Source organism: Heterodontus francisci, chromosome 3 (genome assembly GCF_036365525.1).
Source record: "Heterodontus francisci isolate sHetFra1 chromosome 3, sHetFra1.hap1, whole genome shotgun sequence".
Lineage (NCBI taxonomy): Eukaryota > Metazoa > Chordata > Chondrichthyes > Heterodontiformes > Heterodontidae > Heterodontus > Heterodontus francisci.
Genome location: NC_090373.1, coordinates 193540255 through 193563149, shown reverse-complemented (window position 1 = coordinate 193563149; position 22895 = coordinate 193540255). Strand labels below are relative to the sequence as shown.

General features: G+C 46.2%; 5 non-coding genes and 1 pseudogene across 5 annotated transcripts; all 6 read left to right on the top strand.

Annotated features, from left to right (window-relative positions):
• The first annotated feature begins 5976 nt into the window (after nucleotides 1-5976).
• On the top strand, nucleotides 5977-6095 carry LOC137367386 (5S ribosomal RNA). The gene has a single exon (XR_010973881.1). It is a non-coding gene; the product is annotated as a 5S ribosomal RNA (ribosomal RNA).
• A 269-nt stretch (nucleotides 6096-6364) lies between these two features.
• Nucleotides 6365-6483, top strand: LOC137367791 (5S ribosomal RNA). Its single transcript, XR_010974270.1, has one exon. It is a non-coding gene; the product is annotated as a 5S ribosomal RNA (ribosomal RNA).
• A 7897-nt stretch (nucleotides 6484-14380) lies between these two features.
• LOC137367760 (5S ribosomal RNA) lies at nucleotides 14381-14499 on the top strand. Its single transcript, XR_010974241.1, has one exon. It is a non-coding gene; the product is annotated as a 5S ribosomal RNA (ribosomal RNA).
• A 269-nt stretch (nucleotides 14500-14768) lies between these two features.
• Nucleotides 14769-14887, top strand: LOC137367790 (5S ribosomal RNA). The gene has a single exon (XR_010974269.1). It is a non-coding gene; the product is annotated as a 5S ribosomal RNA (ribosomal RNA).
• A 6444-nt stretch (nucleotides 14888-21331) lies between these two features.
• Nucleotides 21332-21440, top strand: LOC137367998 (5S ribosomal RNA; annotated as a pseudogene).
• Nucleotides 21441-21709: 269 nt separating this feature from the next.
• LOC137367789 (5S ribosomal RNA) lies at nucleotides 21710-21828 on the top strand. Its single transcript, XR_010974268.1, has one exon. It is a non-coding gene; the product is annotated as a 5S ribosomal RNA (ribosomal RNA).
• Nucleotides 21829-22895: the final 1067 nt, after the last annotated feature.

Genomic DNA, 22895 nt, shown 5'->3' with positions numbered 1-22895 from the left:
AGCCTATCCAACCTCTCTTCATAGCTTAAATGTTCCATCCCAAGCAACATCCTGGTGAATCGCCTCTGCTCCCCCTCCAATGCAATCACATCCTTCCTATAACGTGGTGACCAGAATTGCACACAGTACTCCAGCTGTGGCCTTACCAAAGTTCCGTACAACTCCAACATGACCTCTCTGCTTTTGTAATCTATGCCTCGATTGATAAAGGCAAGTGTCCCATCTGCCTTTTTCACCACCCTATTAACCTGCCCTTCTGCCTTCAGAGATCTATGGACAAACACGCCGAGGTCCCTTTGTTCCTCGGAACTTCTCAGTGTCAGGCCATTCATTGAATCCACAGATGCTGTCAGACCTGCTGAGTTTGTGTTAGGAGCTATGTATAATCATAAAGTACAAAAGCAGGCCATTCAGCCCATCGCACCTATGCCGGCCTTTTGAAAGAGCAATCCAATTAGTCCCACACCACTGCTCTTTTCCCACAGCCCTGTAATTCTTTTTCCGTTCAATTATTTAACCAATTCCCTTCTGAAAATTACTGTTGAATCTGCTTCCACTTCCTTTTCAGACAGTACATTCCAGATCACAACAACACGCTGTGTAAAATAAAATCTCCTGTTGCCTCTGGTTCTTTTGCCAATTACCTTAAATCTGTGGCCTCTGGTTACCAACACCTTCTGCCACTGGAAACAGTTTCTCTGCTTTTACTCTGCCAAAACCATTCACGATTTTGAACATCTCTATTAAATCTCCCTTTAACCTTCTAAACAATCCCAGTTTATCTATTCTCTCCATGTAACTGAAGCCCCTCACACCATCACAGTGCTCAGGTACACTGTGCTGTCTCAGTGCCCCATGCACTATTTAAGCAGATAGTGCTCCTTTTTTTCAATGCAGAGTTGAAGAACTCCCATGTCTCAACTTTACGAGAAGAATGTTGCCAGGACTTTAGCTTTGAGGAAAGTTTGGATAGGTTGGGGTTTTCTGTGGAACTGAGGAGGCTGAGGGAAAATTTAAGTGAGCTGTATAAAATTATGAGAGGTCTAGATAGAGTGGATAACAAGTAGCGATTTCCCTTAGCAAAGAGGGCAATAACCGGGGGCATAGATTTAAAGTAATTGGTTGAATGAAGGATTAGTGGGAAATGAGGAGAAATGTTTTCACCCAGAGGATGGTGAGGGGGTCTGGAACTCACTGTCTGTCAGGGTGGAGGAGGTAAAAACCCACATTCAAAAAATACTTGGATATGTACGACATGCTGTAACCTCCAGAGCTATGGATTAAGAGCTGGTGTTACGTCTTCTTGTTGTTTTCTGATTCCCAGCTGTTGGAAATAATAACACTTGGAAAGAACAAAGAAGAAAGAACAGTACAGCACAGGAACAGGCCATTCGGCCCTCCAAGCCTGCGCCGATCTTGATGCCTGCCGAAACTAACACCTTCTGCACTTCTGGGGCCCATATCCCTCTATTCCCTTCTTATTCATATATTTGTCAAGATGTCTCTTAAACGTCGCGATCGTATCTGCTTCCACCACCGCCCCTGGCAGCAAGTTCCAGGCACTCACCACCCTCTGTGTAAAAACCTTGCCTCGCACATCCCCTCTAAACTTTGCCCCTCGCACCTTAAACCTATGTCCCCTAGTAACTGACTCTTCCACCCTGGGAAAAAGCTTCTGACTATCCACTCTGTCCATGCCGCTCATAACTTTGTAAACCTCTTTCATGTCGCCCCTCCACCTCCGTCGTTCCAGTGAAAAAAATCCGAGTTTTTCCAACCTCTCCTCATAGCTAATGCCCTCCAGACCAGGCAACGTCCTGGTAAACCTCCTCTGTACCCTCTCCAAAGCCTCCACGTCCTTCTGGTAGTGTGGCGACTAGAATTGCACACAATATTCTAAGTGTGGCCTAACTAAGGTTCTGTACAGCTGCAACATGACTTGCCAATTTTTATACTCTATGCCCCGACCGATGAAGGCAAGCATGCCGTATGCCTTCTTGACTACCTTATCCACCTGCGTTGCCACTTTCAGTGACCTGTGGACCTGTACGCCCAGATCTCTCTGCCTGTCAATACTCCTAAGGGTTCTGCCATTTACTGTATACTTCCCACCTGCATTAGACCTTCCAAAATGCATTACCTCACATTTGTCCGGATTAAACTCCATCTGCCATTTCTCCGCCCAAGTCTCCAACCGATCTATATCCTGCTGTATCCTCTGACAATCCTCATCATTATCCGCAACTCCACCTACCTTTGTGTCGTCCGCAAACTTACTAATCAGACCAGCGACATTTTCCTCCAAATCATTTATATATACTACAAAGAGCAAAGGTCCCAGCACTGATCCCTGCCGAACACCACTAGTCACATCCCTCCATTCAGAAAAACACCCATCCACTGTTACCCTCTGTCTTCTGTGACTGAGCCAGTTCTGTATCCATCTTGCCAGCTCACCTCTGATCCCGTGTGACTTCACCTTTTGCACCAGTCTGCCATGCGGGACCTTGTCAAAGGCTTTACTAAAGTCCATATAGACAACATCCACCGCCCTTCCCTCATCAATCATCTTCCTCACTTCCTCAAAAAACTCAATCAAATTAGTAAGACACGACCTCCCCTTCACAAAACCATGCTGTCTCTCACTAATAAGTTTGTTTGTTTCCAAATGGGAGTAAATCCTGTCTCGAAGAATCCTCTCCAATAGTTTCCCTACCACTGACGTAAGGCTCACCGGCCTATAATTTCCTGGATTATCCTTACCACCCTTGAGCTTTTCATTTATTTGTTCAGCCACCATGCTGCCTGCTGTAGGACTGGCCACATGACTCTCTCTCCAGTGCAGCCGTGAATGTGGCCCCGCTGGAACACTTGCACATAACAACTAGTTCCTAGCTAATTAGTTCCTAGCACTTTACAGATAGAATAACAATATATAACAGCTGGAAAGTGGGATTAGGTTGAATAGCTCTTTTTCGACTGTCACAGAAATGATGGCCAAATGGCTTCATTCAGTGCTGTAGATGTCTATGTTTACCCCAGGATCCACAGCGTGAGAAGCCACAGAATAAATCAGACAGCAAATGGGAAATCCACACTGGAACGATCAGACGGTGGATTTGCTAATTTGGTGCGTGTTTGGTGCCCTCTTCTGGACATAAACTCAAAATCTCAGCAGTGGGACTGGTCTCCCAAGCAGTAACTGTAAGTTGTCACATTATCCAAGTTGAAGTTGAAGTTACCACCCATAGCTTCAACTAGATGTTTTACACCATTTCTCTTGAATTTCCACCAAAAGTTACAGTAAGAGATTGCAATCAGGGAGGAGGAGTGAGAAATATTAGATGAAATTAACATCATGAGAAAGGAAGTATTAAGAGGTTTGACATCTTTGAAAGTGCATAAATCTCCAGGTGCGGACAGAATGTATCTAAGCTGTTAAGGGAAGCAAGAGAAGAAATAGCGGCGGCTCTGAGCATCGTTTTCCAATTCTCTCTTGCTACAGGTATGGTGCTGGAGGACAGGAGGACAGCTAACGTTGTACCATTGTTTAAAAAGGGAGAAATGGATAGACTGAGTAATTGTAGGCCAGTCAGCCTAACCTCCTTGGTAGGAAAATTATTGAATAAATTCTGAGGAACAGGATAAATCATCATTTAGAAAGACACAGATTAATCAAAGACAGTCAGCATGGATTTGTTAAGGGTAGGTCTTGTCTGACTAACATGATTGAATTTTTTGAACAGGTAGCAAGGAGGGTCAATGAGGGCAGTGCATTTGATGTAGTCTACATGGATTTAGTAAGGCTTTTGATGAGCCACATGGCAGTCTGGTCATAAAAGTAAAAGACCATGGGATCCAAAGCAAAGTGGCAAGTTGGATTCAAAACTGACTCAGAGATAGGAAGCAAAGGGTAACGTTTGATGGGTGTTTTTGTGACTGAAAGGTTGTTTCCAGTGGGGTTCTGCAGAGTTCAACACTATGTCCCTTGCTTTTTGTGGTATCTATCAATGATATGGACTTGAATGTAGGGATGTATGATTCAGAAAATGACTGAGTAGTTGATAATAAAGAAGAAAGCTGTCGGCTTTTGCAGTGGATGAGAGTCGGGAGAGCGCAGGGGAGGAATGGAGCCAGCAAGTGGGGGGGGAGGCTTCAGTAACATCTGATGTAGGCTGCAAGCCCCCAATAACTTCCAGGTCCCGCATTTGCAGCTCCGGAGCTTTTTCCTGGGAACAGGCCCAGTTTAATGGCTGCCATCTTGGTTGAGCAGGGAGGAGAGTGCATGCTTGGTCATCTTGGTGACGGCACAGAGAATAGGTGGAGCTTCAGTGTCCCAGTGACCAGGAAAGAAAATTATCGACTCATTGATTTGATTCTCACTCTGTGCACAGGGGCTGGAGAACTGAACCCAGTCGCAATAGCGGGAGGAAAAAACTGTGAATGGAGGAAAGAAATGGTAGAGATGGTGCGATGGGTTTAAATTTCAGCATGGGGAGGAAGGAGAGTGTGTGGGATGGGGATTTACAGCTTTGGGGTAACTTCAGTTACGTGGATAGGTTGGCAAAACTGGGTCTGTTCTCCTTGGAGATGATTAAGAGGAGATTTGATAGAGGTATTCAAAATCATGAGGTGTCTGGACAGAGGAGACGGGAAGAAACTGTTGCCATTGGTGGAAGGATCCAGAGCCAGAGGGCACTGATTTAAGGTCATTGACAAAAGAAGCAAGAGTGACAAGAGGAAAAACATTTTTACACAGCGAGTGGTTAGGATCCGGAATGCACTGATAAGACTGTAGTGGAGGCAATGGAGTGTAATGGAGGCCTTCAAAAGAGAACTGGAGAATTATCTGAGGCTATGGGGAAAAAGCAGGAGAGTGGGGCTAGGTGAATTGCTCTTGCAGATAGTGGCACCGACATGATGGGGTGAAAGGCCATTCTATGATTCTATTCTATGATTGCAGGAATATATCAATGGACCAGTGTGATGGAATCTTTTTGCTGCAAAGCTTGTTTTTTTTCTACCCTGAGAGGAAAACTAGAATTGAAACAAAAACTAGAATTGAAACAGCATCAGAAGCTGGAAAAACAACTTCAGGTTTCCAGGGAAACTGACACTGGTTAGAACCAGATTAAAGGAGACAGAATCCTTCCCAGCTCAAGCAGAGCAGGCAGACAAGGCAGATTAGGCAGGAGTGGCGTGCCATCAAGCAGATGACAGTGAAGACTGAATTCAGAAGCTGTTTCTGTTAGGTAAAGTCACTGACTAACCAGACCCGGGCAGTTATGAAAGTGCTTCTATTTTTTAATTTTTTTTGAGGACTCGTGGTTGAAGATTCTAGAGATGGATTCCTTTGGAGGACTGAAGTGATTCCATAGATGCTGGACTTGGTTTTTTTTAAAAGATGACTGGAAGAACTTTGTTTAAAAAGAATTACTGGTAGTCACATGTCTTCAGCTAAGTAAACAGCAGGTGTTTTGTGACTGTGGGTGTTGTTTACAGAGAAGTGACTTGTCAAGTGTTCTGGTGGTCTGGAGTGGTTGCGCAGTTGAATTGGTGGATGGCTGCTGTGTGCCTTGGCTCCGGTTGGCCGCCTTGAATTGGTATTTGTCTTTGTATCCCGTATGGCGCGGAGGGAAGGGTTGCTAAGTTGAAGGCGCTGTATGAAAGCAAGTTGCTGGTGTGCTGCCGGTGGCTGTGTTGAAAGAGAATGAGAAAAGAGAGGGTTTTGAATGTGTGGCTGCCGCTTGTGCAGGGTTTGCTGGCAGCAGCGTGGAAGGGAGGAATGTTGAATTGTTGGAGAGTGCAGGGTGGAGGCTGGTGAAGCGTGAGTAGGGCTTGTAGTTTTCAGATGTGGCAGGCGGGGAAGGAAGAGAGCAAGGTGGGCAAGATTTGTCAAAAAAAAAATACAGAGACTGGCAAAAAGAAGTGACGGCACCGCATGCCTTGAAGTAAAGAAAAAGGCAGGCAGCTGCTGCCTACGGCCATACTAGTCTGAACATGCCCGATCTCGTCTGATCTCGGAAGCTAAGCAGACTCAGGCCTGGTTAGTACTTGGATGGGAGACTGCCTGGGAATACCAGGTGCAGTAGGCTTTTGCTGCCAGCAGAGGCTGCTGACATAACAGCCCTTCACATCCACTCAGGCACACAAGCAATGGGCAAGCTTTTTCTCGCTGGCCCCTGCAGTCTGTGCGCTGATGCCATATTCAGTCAAATGCTGCCTTCATATCAAGGGCAGTCACTCACCCTATTATTTTTACACCTCTCTGAGATTTCCCGACATATCTGCTCCTCTATCTCGCCCTGACTGTTTGGCGGCCTGTAGTACACTCCCAGCCAAGTGACTGCCCCTGGTAGCTGCTGCCTACGGCCATACTAGTCTGAAAATGCCCGATCTCATCTGATTTCAGAAACTAAGCAGACTCAGGCCTGGTTAGTATTTGGATGGGAGACTGCCTGGGAATACCAGGTGCAGTAGGCTTGTGTGAGTATCTCAGCTTGTGTGAGGATCTTAGCTTGTGTGAGTACCTCAGCTTCACAGAATAATACAGTGCAGAAGAGGCCCTTCGGCCCATCCAGTCTGCACCGATGCATTAAAACACCTGACCTGTCTACCTAATCCCATTTGCCAGCACTTGGCCCATGGCCTTGAATGTTATGACATGTCAAGTGCTCATCCAGGTACTTTTTAAAGGATGTGAGGCAACCCGCCTCTGCCACCCTCCCAGGCAGGGCATTCCAGACCGTCACCACCCTCTGGGTACAAAAGTTCTTCCACAAATCCCCCTTAAACCTCCCGCCCCTCACCCTAAACTTGTGACCCCTCGTAACTGACCCTTCAACTAAGGGGAACAGCTGCTCCCTATCCACCCTGCCCATGCCCCTCATAACCTTGTACACCTCGATCAGGTCACCCCTCAGTCTTCTCTGCTCCAGCGAAAACAACCCAAGCCTATCCAACCTCTCTTCATAGCTTAAATGTTCCATCCCAGGCAACATCCTGGTGAATCGCCTCTGCTCCCCCTCCAATGCAATCACATCCTTCCTATAACGTGGCGACCAGAATTGCACACAGTACTCCAGCTGTGGCCTTACCAAAGTTCCGTACAACTCCAACATGACCTCTCTGCTTTTGTAATCTATGCCTCGATTGATAAAGGCAAGTGTCCCATCTGCCTTTTTCACCACCCTATTAACCTGCCCTTCTGCCTTCAGAGATCTATGGACAAACACGCCGAGGTCCCTTTGTTCCTCGGAACTTCTCAGTGTCAGGCCATTCATTGAATCCACAGATGCTGTCAGACCTGCTGAGTTTGTGTTAGGAGCTATGTATAATCATAAAGTACAAAAGCAGGCCATTCAGCCCATCGCACCTATGCCGGCCTTTTGAAAGAGCAATCCAATTAGTCCCACACCACTGCTCTTTTCCCACAGCCCTGTAATTCTTTTTCCGTTCAATTATTTAACCAATTCCCTTCTGAAAATTACTGTTGAATCTGCTTCCACTTCCTTTTCAGACAGTACATTCCAGATCACAACAACACGCTGTGTAAAATAAAATCTCCTGTTGCCTCTGGTTCTTTTGCCAATTACCTTAAATCTGTGGCCTCTGGTTACCAACACCTTCTGCCACTGGAAACAGTTTCTCTGCTTTTACTCTGCCAAAACCATTCACGATTTTGAACATCTCTATTAAATCTCCCTTTAACCTTCTAAACAATCCCAGTTTATCTATTCTCTCCATGTAACTGAAGCCCCTCACACCATCACAGTGCTCAGGTACACTGTGCTGTCTCAGTGCCCCATGCACTATTTAAGCAGATAGTGCTCCTTTTTTTCAATGCAGAGTTGAAGAACTCCCATGTCTCAACTTTACGAGAAGAATGTTGCCAGGACTTTAGCTTTGAGGAAAGTTTGGATAGGTTGGGGTTTTCTGTGGAACTGAGGAGGCTGAGGGAAAATTTAAGTGAGCTGTATAAAATTATGAGAGGTCTAGATAGAGTGGATAACAAGTAGCGATTTCCCTTAGCAAAGAGGGCAATAACCGGGGGCATAGATTTAAAGTAATTGGTTGAATGAAGGATTAGTGGGAAATGAGGAGAAATGTTTTCACCCAGAGGATGGTGAGGGGGTCTGGAACTCACTGTCTGTCAGGGTGGAGGAGGTAAAAACCCACATTCAAAAAATACTTGGATATGTACGACATGCTGTAACCTCCAGAGCTATGGATTAAGAGCTGGTGTTACGTCTTCTTGTTGTTTTCTGATTCCCAGCTGTTGGAAATAATAACACTTGGAAAGAACAAAGAAGAAAGAACAGTACAGCACAGGAACAGGCCATTCGGCCCTCCAAGCCTGCGCCGATCTTGATGCCTGCCGAAACTAACACCTTCTGCACTTCTGGGGCCCATATCCCTCTATTCCCTTCTTATTCATATATTTGTCAAGATGTCTCTTAAACGTCGCGATCGTATCTGCTTCCACCACCGCCCCTGGCAGCAAGTTCCAGGCACTCACCACCCTCTGTGTAAAAACCTTGCCTCGCACATCCCCTCTAAACTTTGCCCCTCGCACCTTAAACCTATGTCCCCTAGTAACTGACTCTTCCACCCTGGGAAAAAGCTTCTGACTATCCACTCTGTCCATGCCGCTCATAACTTTGTAAACCTCTTTCATGTCGCCCCTCCACCTCCGTCGTTCCAGTGAAAAAAATCCGAGTTTTTCCAACCTCTCCTCATAGCTAATGCCCTCCAGACCAGGCAACGTCCTGGTAAACCTCCTCTGTACCCTCTCCAAAGCCTCCACGTCCTTCTGGTAGTGTGGCGACTAGAATTGCACACAATATTCTAAGTGTGGCCTAACTAAGGTTCTGTACAGCTGCAACATGACTTGCCAATTTTTATACTCTATGCCCCGACCGATGAAGGCAAGCATGCCGTATGCCTTCTTGACTACCTTATCCACCTGCGTTGCCACTTTCAGTGACCTGTGGACCTGTACGCCCAGATCTCTCTGCCTGTCAATACTCCTAAGGGTTCTGCCATTTACTGTATACTTCCCACCTGCATTAGACCTTCCAAAATGCATTACCTCACATTTGTCCGGATTAAACTCCATCTGCCATTTCTCCGCCCAAGTCTCCAACCGATCTATATCCTGCTGTATCCTCTGACAATCCTCATCATTATCCGCAACTCCACCTACCTTTGTGTCGTCCGCAAACTTACTAATCAGACCAGCGACATTTTCCTCCAAATCATTTATATATACTACAAAGAGCAAAGGTCCCAGCACTGATCCCTGCCGAACACCACTAGTCACATCCCTCCATTCAGAAAAACACCCATCCACTGTTACCCTCTGTCTTCTGTGACTGAGCCAGTTCTGTATCCATCTTGCCAGCTCACCTCTGATCCCGTGTGACTTCACCTTTTGCACCAGTCTGCCATGCGGGACCTTGTCAAAGGCTTTACTAAAGTCCATATAGACAACATCCACCGCCCTTCCCTCATCAATCATCTTCCTCACTTCCTCAAAAAACTCAATCAAATTAGTAAGACACGACCTCCCCTTCACAAAACCATGCTGTCTCTCACTAATAAGTTTGTTTGTTTCCAAATGGGAGTAAATCCTGTCTCGAAGAATCCTCTCCAATAGTTTCCCTACCACTGACGTAAGGCTCACCGGCCTATCATTTCCTGGATTATCCTTACCACCCTTGAGCTTTTCATTTATTTGTTCAGCCACCATGCTGCCTGCTGTAGGACTGGCCACATGACTCTCTCTCCAGTGCAGCCGTGAATGTGGCCCCGCTGGAACACTTGCACATAACAACTAGTTCCTAGCTAATTAGTTCCTAGCACTTTCTTTCTTTCTTTTGGGCCTCCTTATCTCGAGAGACAATGGATACGCGCCTGGAGGTGGTCAGTGGTTTGTGAAGCAGCGCCTGGAGTGGCTATAAAGGCCAATTCTGGAGTGACAGGCTCTTCCACAGGTGCTGCAGAGAAATTTGTTTGTTGGGGCTGTTGCACAGTTGGCTCTCCCCTTGCGCCTCTGTCTTTTTTCCTGCCAACTACTAAGTCTCTTCGACTCGCCACAATTTAGCCCTGTCTTTATGGCTGCCCGCCAGCTCTGGCGAATGCTGGCAACTGACTCCCACGACTTGTGATCAATGTCACACGATTTCATGTCGCGTTTGCAGACGTCTTTATAACGGAGACATGGACGGCCGGTGGGTCTGATACCAGTGGCGAGCTCGCTGTACAATGTGTCTTTGGGGATCCTGCCATCTTCCATGCGGCTCACATGGCCAAGCCATCTCAAGCGCCGCTGACTCAGTAGTGTGTATAAGCTGGGGATGTTGGCCGCTTCAAGGACTTCTGTGTTGGAGATATAGTCCTGCCACCTGATGCCAAGTATTCTCCGAAGGCAGCGAAGATGGAATGAATTGAGACGTCGCTCTTGGCTGGCATACGTTGTCCAGGCCTCGCTGCCGTAGAGCAAGGTACTGAGGACACAGGCCTGATACACTCGGACTTTTGTGTTCCGTGTCAGTGCGCCATTTTCCCACACTCTCTTGGCCAGTCTGAACATAGCAGTGGAAGCCTTACCCATGCGCTTGTTGATTTCTGCATCTAGAGACAGGTTACTGGTGATAGTTGAGCCTAGGTAGGTGAACTCTTGAACCACTTCCAGAGCGTGGTCGCCAATATTGATGGATGGAGCATTTCTGACATCCTGCCCCATGATGTTCGTTTTCTTGAGGCTGATGGTTAGGCCAAATTCATTGCAGGCAGACGCAAACCTGTCGATGAGACTCTGCAGGCATTCTTCAGTGTGAGATGTTAAAGCAGCATCGTCAGCAAAGAGGAGTTCTCTGATGAGGACTTTCCGTACTTTGGACTTCGCTCTTAGACGGGCAAGGTTGAACAACCTGCCCCCTGATCTTGTGTGGAGGAAAATTCCTTCTTCAGAGGATTTGAACGCATGTGAAAGCAGCAGGGAGAAGAAAATCCCAAAAAGTGTGGGTGCGAGAACACAGCCCTGTTTCACACCACTCAGGATAGGAAAGGGCTCTGATGAGGAGCCACCATGTTGAATTGTGCCTTTCATATTGTCATGGAATGAGGTGATGATACTTAGTAGCTTTGGTGGACATCCGATCTTTTCTAGTAGTCTGAAGAGACCACGTCTGCTGACGAGGTCAAAGGCTTTGGTGAGATCAATGAAAGCAATGTAGAGGGGCATCTGTTGTTCACGGCATTTCTCCTGTATCTGACGAAGGGAGAACAGCATGTCAATAGTCGATCTCTCTCCTAGCACTTTACAGATAGAATAACAATATATAACAGCTGGAAAGTGGGATTAGGTTGAATAGCTCTTTTTCGACTGTCACAGAAATGATGGCCAAATGGCTTCATTCAGTGCTGTAGATGTCTATGTTTACCCCAGGATCCACAGCGTGAGAAGCCACAGAATAAATCAGACAGCAAATGGGAAATCCACACTGGAACGATCAGACGGTGGATTTGCTAATTTGGTGCGTGTTTGGTGCCCTCTTCTGGACATAAACTCAAAATCTCAGCAGTGGGACTGGTCTCCCAAGCAGTAACTGTAAGTTGTCACATTATCCAAGTTGAAGTTACCACCCATAGCTTCAACTAGATGTTTTACACCATTTCTCTTGAATTTCCACCAAAAGTTACAGTAAGAGATTGCAATCAGGGAGGAGGAGTGAGAAATATTAGATGAAATTAACATCATGAGAAAGGAAGTATTAAGAGGTTTGACATCTTTGAAAGTGCATAAATTTCCAGGTGCGGACAGAATGTATCTAAGCTGTTAAGGGAAGCAAGAGAAGAAATAGCGGCGGCTCTGAGCATCGTTTTCCAATTCTCTCTTGCTACAGGTATGGTGCTGGAGGACAGGAGGACAGCTAACGTTGTACCATTGTTTAAAAAGGGAGAAATGGATAGACTGAGTAATTGTAGGCCAGTCAGCCTAACCTCCTTGGTAGGAAAATTATTGAATAAATTCTGAGGAACAGGATAAATCATCATTTAGAAAGACACAGATTAATCAAAGACAGTCAGCATGGATTTGTTAAGGGTAGGTCTTGTCTGACTAACATGATTGAATTTTTTGAACAGGTAGCAAGGAGGGTCAATGAGGGCAGTGCATTTGATGTAGTCTACATGGATTTAGTAAGGCTTTTGATGAGCCACATGGCAGACTGGTCATAAAAGTAAAAGACCATGGGATCCAAAGCAAAGTGGCAAGTTGGATTCAAAACTGACTCAGAGATAGGAAGCAAAGGGTAACGTTTGATGGGTGTTTTTGTGACTGAAAGGTTGTTTCCAGTGGGGTTCTGCAGAGTTCAACACTATGTCCCTTGCTTTTTGTGGTATCTATCAATGATATGGACTTGAATGTAGGGATGTATGATTCAGAAAATGACTGAGTAGTTGATAATAAAGAAGAAAGCTGTCGGCTTTTGCAGTGGATGAGAGTCGGGAGAGCGCAGGGGAGGAATGGAGCCAGCAAGTGGGGGGGGAGGCTTCAGTAACATCTGATGTAGGCTGCAAGCCCCCAATAACTTCCAGGTCCCGCATTTGCAGCTCCGGAGCTTTTTCCTGGGAACAGGCCCAGTTTAATGGCTGCCATCTTGGTTGAGCAGGGAGGAGAGTGCATGCTTGGTCATCTTGGTGACGGCACAGAGAATAGGTGGAGCTTCAGTGTCCCAGTGACCAGGAAAGAAAATTATCGACTCATTGATTTGATTCTCACTCTGTGCACAGGGGCTGGAGAACTGAACCCAGTCGCAATAGCGGGAGGAAAAAACTGTGAATGGAGGAAAGAAATGGTAGAGATGGTGCGATGGGTTTAAATTTCAGCATGGGGAGGAAGGAGAGTGTGTGGGATGGGGATTTACAGCTTTGGGGTAACTTCAGTTACGTGGATAGGTTGGCAAAACTGGGTCTGTTCTCCTTGGAGATGATTAAGAGGAGATTTGATAGAGGTATTCAAAATCATGAGGTGTCTGGACAGAGGAGACGGGAAGAAACTGTTGCCATTGGTGGAAGGATCCAGAGCCAGAGGGCACTGATTTAAGGTCATTGACAAAAGAAGCAAGAGTGACAAGAGGAAAAACATTTTTACACAGCGAGTGGTTAGGATCCGGAATGCACTGATAAGACTGTAGTGGAGGCAATGGAGTGTAATGGAGGCCTTCAAAAGAGAACTGGAGAATTATCTGAGGCTATGGGGAAAAAGCAGGAGAGTGGGGCTAGGTGAATTGCTCTTGCAGATAGTGGCACCGACATGATGGGGTGAAAGGCCATTCTATGATTCTATTCTATGATTGCAGGAATATATCAATGGACCAGTGTGATGGAATCTTTTTGCTGCAAAGCTTGTTTTTTTTCTACCCTGAGAGGAAAACTAGAATTGAAACAAAAACTAGAATTGAAACAGCATCAGAAGCTGGAAAAACAACTTCAGGTTTCCAGGGAAACTGACACTGGTTAGAACCAGATTAAAGGAGACAGAATCCTTCCCAGCTCAAGCAGAGCAGGCAGACAAGGCAGATTAGGCAGGAGTGGCGTGCCATCAAGCAGATGACAGTGAAGACTGAATTCAGAAGCTGTTTCTGTTAGGTAAAGTCACTGACTAACCAGACCCGGGCAGTTATGAAAGTGCTTCTATTTTTTAATTTTTTTTGAGGACTCGTGGTTGAAGATTCTAGAGATGGATTCCTTTGGAGGACTGAAGTGATTCCATGGATGCTGGACTTGGTTTTTTTTAAAAGATGACTGGAAGAACTTTGTTTAAAAAGAATTACTGGTAGTCACATGTCTTCAGCTAAGTAAACAGCAGGTGTTTTGTGACTGTGGGTGTTGTTTACAGAGAAGTGACTTGTCAAGTGTTCTGGTGGTCTGGAGTGGTTGCGCAGTTGAATTGGTGGATGGCTGCTGTGTGCCTTGGCTCCGGTTGGCCGCCTTGAATTGGTATTTGTCTTTGTATCCCGTATGGCGCGGAGGGAAGGGTTGCTAAGTTGAAGGCGCTGTATGAAAGCAAGTTGCTGGTGTGCTGCCGGTGGCTGTGTTGAAAGAGAATGAGAAAAGAGAGGGTTTTGAATGTGTGGCTGCCGCTTGTGCAGGGTTTGCTGGCAGCAGCGTGGAAGGGAGGAATGTTGAATTGTTGGAGAGTGCAGGGTGGAGGCTGGTGAAGCGTGAGTAGGGCTTGTAGTTTTCAGATGTGCCAGGCGGGGAAGGAAGAGAGCAAGGTGGGCAAGATTTGTCAAAAAAAAAATACAGAGACTGGCAAAAAGAAGTGACGGCACCGCATGCCTTGAAGTAAAGAAAAAGGCAGGAAGCTGCTGCCTACGGCCATACTAGTCTGAACACGCCCGATCTCGTCTGATCTCGGAAACTAAGCAGAATCAGGCCTGGTTAGTACTTGGATGGGAGACTGCCTGGGAATACCAGGTGCAGTAGGCTTTTGCTGCCAGCAGAGGCTGCTGACATAACAGCCCTTCACATCCACTCAGGCACACAAGCAATGGGCAAGCTTTTTCTCGCTGGCCCCTGCAGTCTGTGCGCTGATGCCATATTCAGTCAAATGCTGCCTTCATATCAAGGGCAGTCACTCACCCTATTATTTTTACACCTCTCTGAGATTTCCCGACATATCTGCTCCTCTATCTCGCCCTGACTGTTTGGCGGCCTGTAGTACACTCCCAGCCAAGTGACTGCCCCTGGTAGCTGCTGCCTACGGCCATACTAGTCTGAAAATGCCCGATCTCATCTGATTTCAGAAACTAAGCAGACTCAGGCCTGGTTAGTATTTGGATGGGAGACTGCCTGGGAATACCAGGTGCAGTAGGCTTGTGTGAGTATCTCAGCTTGTGTGAGGATCTTAGCTTGTGTGAGTACCTCAGCTTCACAGAATAATACAGTGCAGAAGAGGCCCTTCGGCCCATCCAGTCTGCACCGATGCATTAAAACACCTGACCTGTCTACCTAATCCCATTTGCCAGCACTTGGCCCATGGCCTTGAATGTTATGACATGTCAAGTGCTCATCCAGGTACTTTTTAAAGGATGTGAGGCAACCCGCCTCTGCCACCCTCCCAGGCAGGGCATTCCAGACCGTCACCACCCTCTGGGTACAAAAGTTCTTCCACAAATCCCCCTTAAACCTCCCGCCCCTCACCCTAAACTTGTGACCCCTCGTAACTGACCCTTCAACTAAGGGGAACAGCTGCTCCCTATCCACCCTGCCCATGCCCCTCATAACCTTGTACACCTCGATCAGGTCACCCCTCAGTCTTCTCTGCTCCAGCGAAAACAACCCAAGCCTATCCAACCTCTCTTCATAGCTTAAATGTTCCATCCCAGGCAACATCCTGGTGAATCGCCTCTGCTCCCCCTCCAATGCAATCACATCCTTCCTATAACGTGGCGACCAGAATTGCACACAGTACTCCAGCTGTGGCCTTACCAAAGTTCCGTACAACTCCAACATGACCTCTCTGCTTTTGTAATCTATGCCTCGATTGATAAAGGCAAGTGTCCCATCTGCCTTTTTCACCACCCTATTAACCTGCCCTTCTGCCTTCAGAGATCTATGGACAAACACGCCGAGGTCCCTTTGTTCCTCGGAACTTCTCAGTGTCAGGCCATTCATTGAATCCACAGATGCTGTCAGACCTGCTGAGTTTGTGTTAGGAGCTATGTATAATCATAAAGTACAAAAGCAGGCCATTCAGCCCATCGCACCTATGCCGGCCTTTTGAAAGAGCAATCCAATTAGTCCCACACCACTGCTCTTTTCCCACAGCCCTGTAATTCTTTTTCCGTTCAATTATTTAACCAATTCCCTTCTGAAAATTACTGTTGAATCTGCTTCCACTTCCTTTTCAGACAGTACATTCCAGATCACAACAACACGCTGTGTAAAATAAAATCTCCTGTTGCCTCTGGTTCTTTTGCCAATTACCTTAAATCTGTGGCCTCTGGTTACCAACACCTTCTGCCACTGGAAACAGTTTCTCTGCTTTTACTCTGCCAAAACCATTCACGATTTTGAACATCTCTATTAAACCTCCCTTTAACCTTCTAAACAATCCCAGTTTATCTATTCTCTCCATGTAACTGAAGCCCCTCACACCATCACAGTGCTCAGGTACACTGTGCTGTCTCAGTGCCCCATGCACTATTTAAGCAGATAGTGCTCCTTTTTTTCAATGCAGAGTTGAAGAACTCCCATGTCTCAACTTTACGAGAAGAATGTTGCCAGGACTTTAGCTTTGAGGAAAGTTTGGATAGGTTGGGGTTTTCTGTGGAACTGAGGAGGCTGAGGGAAAATTTAAGTGAGCTGTATAAAATTATGAGAGGTCTAGATAGAGTGGATAACAAGTAGCGATTTCCCTTAGCAAAGAGGGCAATAACCGGGGGCATAGATTTAAAGTAATTGGTTGAATGAAGGATTAGTGGGAAATGAGGAGAAATGTTTTCACCCAGAGGATGGTGAGGGGGTCTGGAACTCACTGTCTGTCAGGGTGGAGGAGGTAAAAACCCACATTCAAAAAATACTTGGATATGTACGACATGCTGTAACCTCCAGAGCTATGGATTAAGAGCTGGTGTTACGTCTTCTTGTTGTTTTCTGATTCCCAGCTGTTGGAAATAATAACACTTGGAAAGAACAAAGAAGAAAGAACAGTACAGCACAGGAACAGGCCATTCGGCCCTCCAAGCCTGCGCCGATCTTGATGCCTGCCGAAACTAACACCTTCTGCACTTCTGGGGCCCATATCCCTCTATTCCCTTCTTATTCATATATTTGTCAAGATGTCTCTTAAACGTCGCGATCGTATCTGCTTCCACCACCGCCCCTGGCAGCAAGTTCCAGGCACTCACCACCCTCTGTGTAAAAACCTTGCCTCGCACATCCCCTCTAAACTTTGCCCCTCGCACCTTAAACCTATGTCCCCTAGTAACTGACTCTTCCACCCTGGGAAAAAGCTTCTGACTATCCACTCTGTCCATGCCGCTCATAACTTTGTAAACCTCTTTCATGTCGCCCCTCCACCTCCGTCGTTCCAGTGAAAAAAATCCGAGTTTTTCCAACCTCTCCTCATAGCTAATGCCCTCCAGACCAGGCAACGTCCTGGTAAACCTCCTCTGTACCCTCTCCAAAGCCTCCACGTCCTTCTGGTAGTGTGGCGACTAGAATTGCACACAATATTCTAAGTGTGGCCTAACTAAGGTTCTGTACAGCTGCAACATGACTTGCCAATTTTTATACTCTATGCCCCGACCGATGAAGGCAAGCATGCCGTATGCCTTCTTGACTACCTTATCCACCTGCGTTGCCACTTTCAGTGACCTGTGGACCTGTACGCCCAGATCTCTCTGCCTGTCAATACTCCTAAGGGTTCTGCCATTTACTGTATACTTCCCACCTGCATTAGACCTTCCAAAATGCATTACCTCACATTTGTCCGGATTAAACTCCATCTGCCATTTCTCCGCCCAAGTCTCCAACCGATCTATATCCTGCTGTATCCTCTGACAATCCTCATCATTATCCGCAACTCCACCTACCTTTGTGTCGTCCGCAAACTTACTAATCAGACCAGCGACATTTTCCTCCAAATCATTTATATATACTACAAAGAGCAAAGGTCCCAGCACTGATCCCTGCCGAACACCACTAGTCACATCCCTCCATTCAGAAAAACACCCATCCACTGTTACCCTCTGTCTTCTGTGACTGAGCCAGTTCTGTATCCATCTTGCCAGCTCACCTCTGATCCCGTGTGACTTCACCTTTTGCACCAGTCTGCCATGCGGGACCTTGTCAAAGGCTTTACTAAAGTCCATATAGACAACATCCACCGCCCTTCCCTCATCAATCATCTTCCTCACTTCCTCAAAAAACTCAATCAAATTAGTAAGACACGACCTCCCCTTCACAAAACCATGCTGTCTCTCACTAATAAGTTTGTTTGTTTCCAAATGGGAGTAAATCCTGTCTCGAAGAATCCTCTCCAATAGTTTCCCTACCACTGACGTAAGGCTCACCGGCCTATCATTTCCTGGATTATCCTTACCACCCTTGAGCTTTTCATTTATTTGTTCAGCCACCATGCTGCCTGCTGTAGGACTGGCCACATGACTCTCTCTCCAGTGCAGCCGTGAATGTGGCCCCGCTGGAACACTTGCACATAACAACTAGTTCCTAGCTAATTAGTTCCTAGCACTTTACAGATAGAATAACAATATATAACAGCTGGAAAGTGGGATTAGGTTGAATAGCTCTTTTTCGACTGTCACAGAAATGATGGCCAAATGGCTTCATTCAGTGCTGTAGATGTCTATGTTTACCCCAGGATCCACAGCGTGAGAAGCCACAGAATAAATCAGACAGCAAATGGGAAATCCACACTGGAACGATCAGACGGTGGATTTGCTAATTTGGTGCGTGTTTGGTGCCCTCTTCTGGACATAAACTCAAAATCTCAGCAGTGGGACTGGTCTCCCAAGCAGTAACTGTAAGTTGTCACATTATCCAAGTTGAAGTTGAAGTTACCACCCATAGCTTCAACTAGATGTTTTACACCATTTCTCTTGAATTTCCACCAAAAGTTACAGTAAGAGATTGCAATCAGGGAGGAGGAGTGAGAAATATTAGATGAAATTAACATCATGAGAAAGGAAGTATTAAGAGGTTTGACATCTTTGAAAGTGCATAAATCTCCAGGTGCGGACAGAATGTATCTAAGCTGTTAAGGGAAGCAAGAGAAGAAATAGCGGCGGCTCTGAGCATCGTTTTCCAATTCTCTCTTGCTACAGGTATGGTGCTGGAGGACAGGAGGACAGCTAACGTTGTACCATTGTTTAAAAAGGGAGAAATGGATAGACTGAGTAATTGTAGGCCAGTCAGCCTAACCTCCTTGGTAGGAAAATTATTGAATAAATTCTGAGGAACAGGATAAATCATCATTTAGAAAGACACAGATTAATCAAAGACAGTCAGCATGGATTTGTTAAGGGTAGGTCTTGTCTGACTAACATGATTGAATTTTTTGAACAGGTAGCAAGGAGGGTCAATGAGGGCAGTGCATTTGATGTAGTCTACATGGATTTAGTAAGGCTTTTGATGAGCCACATGGCAGTCTGGTCATAAAAGTAAAAGACCATGGGATCCAAAGCAAAGTGGCAAGTTGGATTCAAAACTGACTCAGAGATAGGAAGCAAAGGGTAACGTTTGATGGGTGTTTTTGTGACTGAAAGGTTGTTTCCAGTGGGGTTCTGCAGAGTTCAACACTATGTCCCTTGCTTTTTGTGGTATCTATCAATGATATGGACTTGAATGTAGGGATGTATGATTCAGAAAATGACTGAGTAGTTGATAATAAAGAAGAAAGCTGTCGGCTTTTGCAGTGGATGAGAGTCGGGAGAGCGCAGGGGAGGAATGGAGCCAGCAAGTGGGGGGGGAGGCTTCAGTAACATCTGATGTAGGCTGCAAGCCCCCAATAACTTCCAGGTCCCGCATTTGCAGCTCCGGAGCTTTTTCCTGGGAACAGGCCCAGTTTAATGGCTGCCATCTTGGTTGAGCAGGGAGGAGAGTGCATGCTTGGTCATCTTGGTGACGGCACAGAGAATAGGTGGAGCTTCAGTGTCCCAGTGACCAGGAAAGAAAATTATCGACTCATTGATTTGATTCTCACTCTGTGCACAGGGGCTGGAGAACTGAACCCAGTCGCAATAGCGGGAGGAAAAAACTGTGAATGGAGGAAAGAAATGGTAGAGATGGTGCGATGGGTTTAAATTTCAGCATGGGGAGGAAGGAGAGTGTGTGGGATGGGGATTTACAGCTTTGGGGTAACTTCAGTTACGTGGATAGGTTGGCAAAACTGGGTCTGTTCTCCTTGGAGATGATTAAGAGGAGATTTGATAGAGGTATTCAAAATCATGAGGTGTCTGGACAGAGGAGACGGGAAGAAACTGTTGCCATTGGTGGAAGGATCCAGAGCCAGAGGGCACTGATTTAAGGTCATTGACAAAAGAAGCAAGAGTGACAAGAGGAAAAACATTTTTACACAGCGAGTGGTTAGGATCCGGAATGCACTGATAAGACTGTAGTGGAGGCAATGGAGTGTAATGGAGGCCTTCAAAAGAGAACTGGAGAATTATCTGAGGCTATGGGGAAAAAGCAGGAGAGTGGGGCTAGGTGAATTGCTCTTGCAGATAGTGGCACCGACATGATGGGGTGAAAGGCCATTCTATGATTCTATTCTATGATTGCAGGAATATATCAATGGACCAGTGTGATGGAATCTTTTTGCTGCAAAGCTTGTTTTTTTTCTACCCTGAGAGGAAAACTAGAATTGAAACAAAAACTAGAATTGAAACAGCATCAGAAGCTGGAAAAACAACTTCAGGTTTCCAGGGAAACTGACACTGGTTAGAACCAGATTAAAGGAGACAGAATCCTTCCCAGCTCAAGCAGAGCAGGCAGACAAGGCAGATTAGGCAGGAGTGGCGTGCCATCAAGCAGATGACAGTGAAGACTGAATTCAGAAGCTGTTTCTGTTAGGTAAAGTCGCTGACTAACCAGACCCGGGCAGTTATGAAAGTGCTTCTATTTTTTAATTTTTTTTGAGGACTCGTGGTTGAAGATTCTAGAGATGGATTCCTTTGGAGGACTGAAGTGATTCTATAGATGCTGGACTTGGTTTTTTTTAAAAGATGACTGGAAGAACTTTGTTTAAAAAGAATTACTGGTAGTCACATGTCTTCAGCTAAGTAAACAGCAGGTGTTTTGTGACTGTGGGTGTTGTTTACAGAGAAGTGACTTGTCAAGTGTTCTGGTGGTCTGGAGTGGTTGCGCAGTTGAATTGGTGGATGGCTGCTGTGTGCCTTGGCTCCGGTTGGCCGCCTTGAATTGGTATTTGTCTTTGTATCCCGTATGGCACGGAGGGAAGGGTTGCTAAGTTGAAGGCGCTGTATGAAAGCAAGTTGCTGGTGTGCTGCCGGTGGCTGTGTTGAAAGAGAATGAGAAAAGAGAGGGTTTTGAATGTGTGGCTGCCGCTTGTGCAGGGTTTGCTGGCAGCAGCGTGGAAGGGAGGAATGTTGAATTGTTGGAGAGTGCAGGGTGGAGGCTGGTGAAGCGTGAGTAGGGCTTGTAGTTTTCAGATGTGCCAGGCGGGGAAGGAAGAGAGCAAGGTGGGCAAGATTTGTCAAAAAAAAAATACAGAGACTGGCAAAAAGAAGTGACGGCACCGCATGCCTTGAAGTAAAGAAAAAGGCAGGAAGCTGCTGCCTACGGCCATACTAGTCTGAACACGCCTGATCTCGGAAGCTAAGCAGACTCAGGCCTGGTTAGTACTTGGATGGGAGACTGCCTGGGAATACCAGGTGCAGTAGGCTTTTGCTGCCAGCAGAGGCTGCTGACATAACAGCCCTTCACATGCACTCAGGCACACAAGCAATGGGCAAGCTTTTTCTCGCTGGCCCCTGCAGTCTGTGCGCTGATGCCATATTCAGTCAAATGCTGCCTTCATATCAAGGGCAGTCACTCACCCTATTATTTTTACACCTCTCTGAGATTTCCCGACATATCTGCTCCTCTATCTCGCCCTGACTGTTTGGCGGCCTGTAGTACACTCCCAGCCAAGTGACTGCCCCTGGTAGCTGCTGCCTACGGCCATACTAGTCTGAAAATGCCCGATCTCATCTGATTTCAGAAACTAAGCAGACTCAGGCCTGGTTAGTATTTGGATGGGAGACTGCCTGGGAATACCAGGTGCAGTAGGCTTGTGTGAGTATCTCAGCTTGTGTGAGGATCTTAGCTTGTGTGAGTACCTCAGCTTCACAGAATAATACAGTGCAGAAGAGGCCCTTCGGCCCATCCAGTCTGCACCGATGCATTAAAACACCTGACCTGTCTACCTAATCCCATTTGCCAGCACTTGGCCCAAGCTCCTGTTGCCTCTGGTTCTTTTGCCAATTACCTTAAATCTGTGGCCTCTGGTTACCAACACCTTCTGCCACTGGAAACAGTTTCTCTGCTTTTACTCTGCCAAAACCATTCACGATTTTGAACACCTCTATTAAATCTCCCTTTAACCTTCTAAACAATCCCAGTTTATCTATTCTCTCCATGTAACTGAAGCCCCTCACACCATCACAGTGCTCAGGTACACTGTGCTGTCTCAGTGCCCCATGCACTATTTAAGCAGATAGTGCTCCTTTTTTTCAATGCAGAGTTGAAGAACTCCCATGTCTCAACTTTACGAGAAGAATGTTGCCAGGACTTTAGCTTTGAGGAAAGTTTGGATAGGTTGGGGTTTTCTGTGGAACTGAGGAGGCTGAGGGAAAATTTAAGTGAGCTGTATAAAATTATGAGAGGTCTAGATAGAGTGGATAACAAGTAGCGATTTCCCTTAGCAAAGAGGGCAATAACCGGGGGCATAGATTTAAAGTAATTGGTTGAATGAAGGATTAGTGGGAAATGAGGAGAAATGTTTTCACCCAGAGGATGGTGAGGGGGTCTGGAACTCACTGTCTGTCAGGGTGGAGGAGGTAAAAACCCACATTCAAAAAATACTTGGATATGTACGACATGCTGTAACCTCCAGAGCTATGGATTAAGAGCTGGTGTTACATCTTCTTGTTGTTTTCTGATTCCCAGCTGTTGGAAATAATAACACTTGGAAAGAACAAAGAAGAAAGAACAGTACAGCACAGGAACAGGCCATTCGGCCCTCCAAGCCTGCGCCGATCTTGATGCCTGCCGAAACTAACATCTTCTGCACTTCTGGGGCCCATATCCCTCTATTCCCTTCTTATTCATATATTTGTCAAGATGTCTCTTAAACGTCG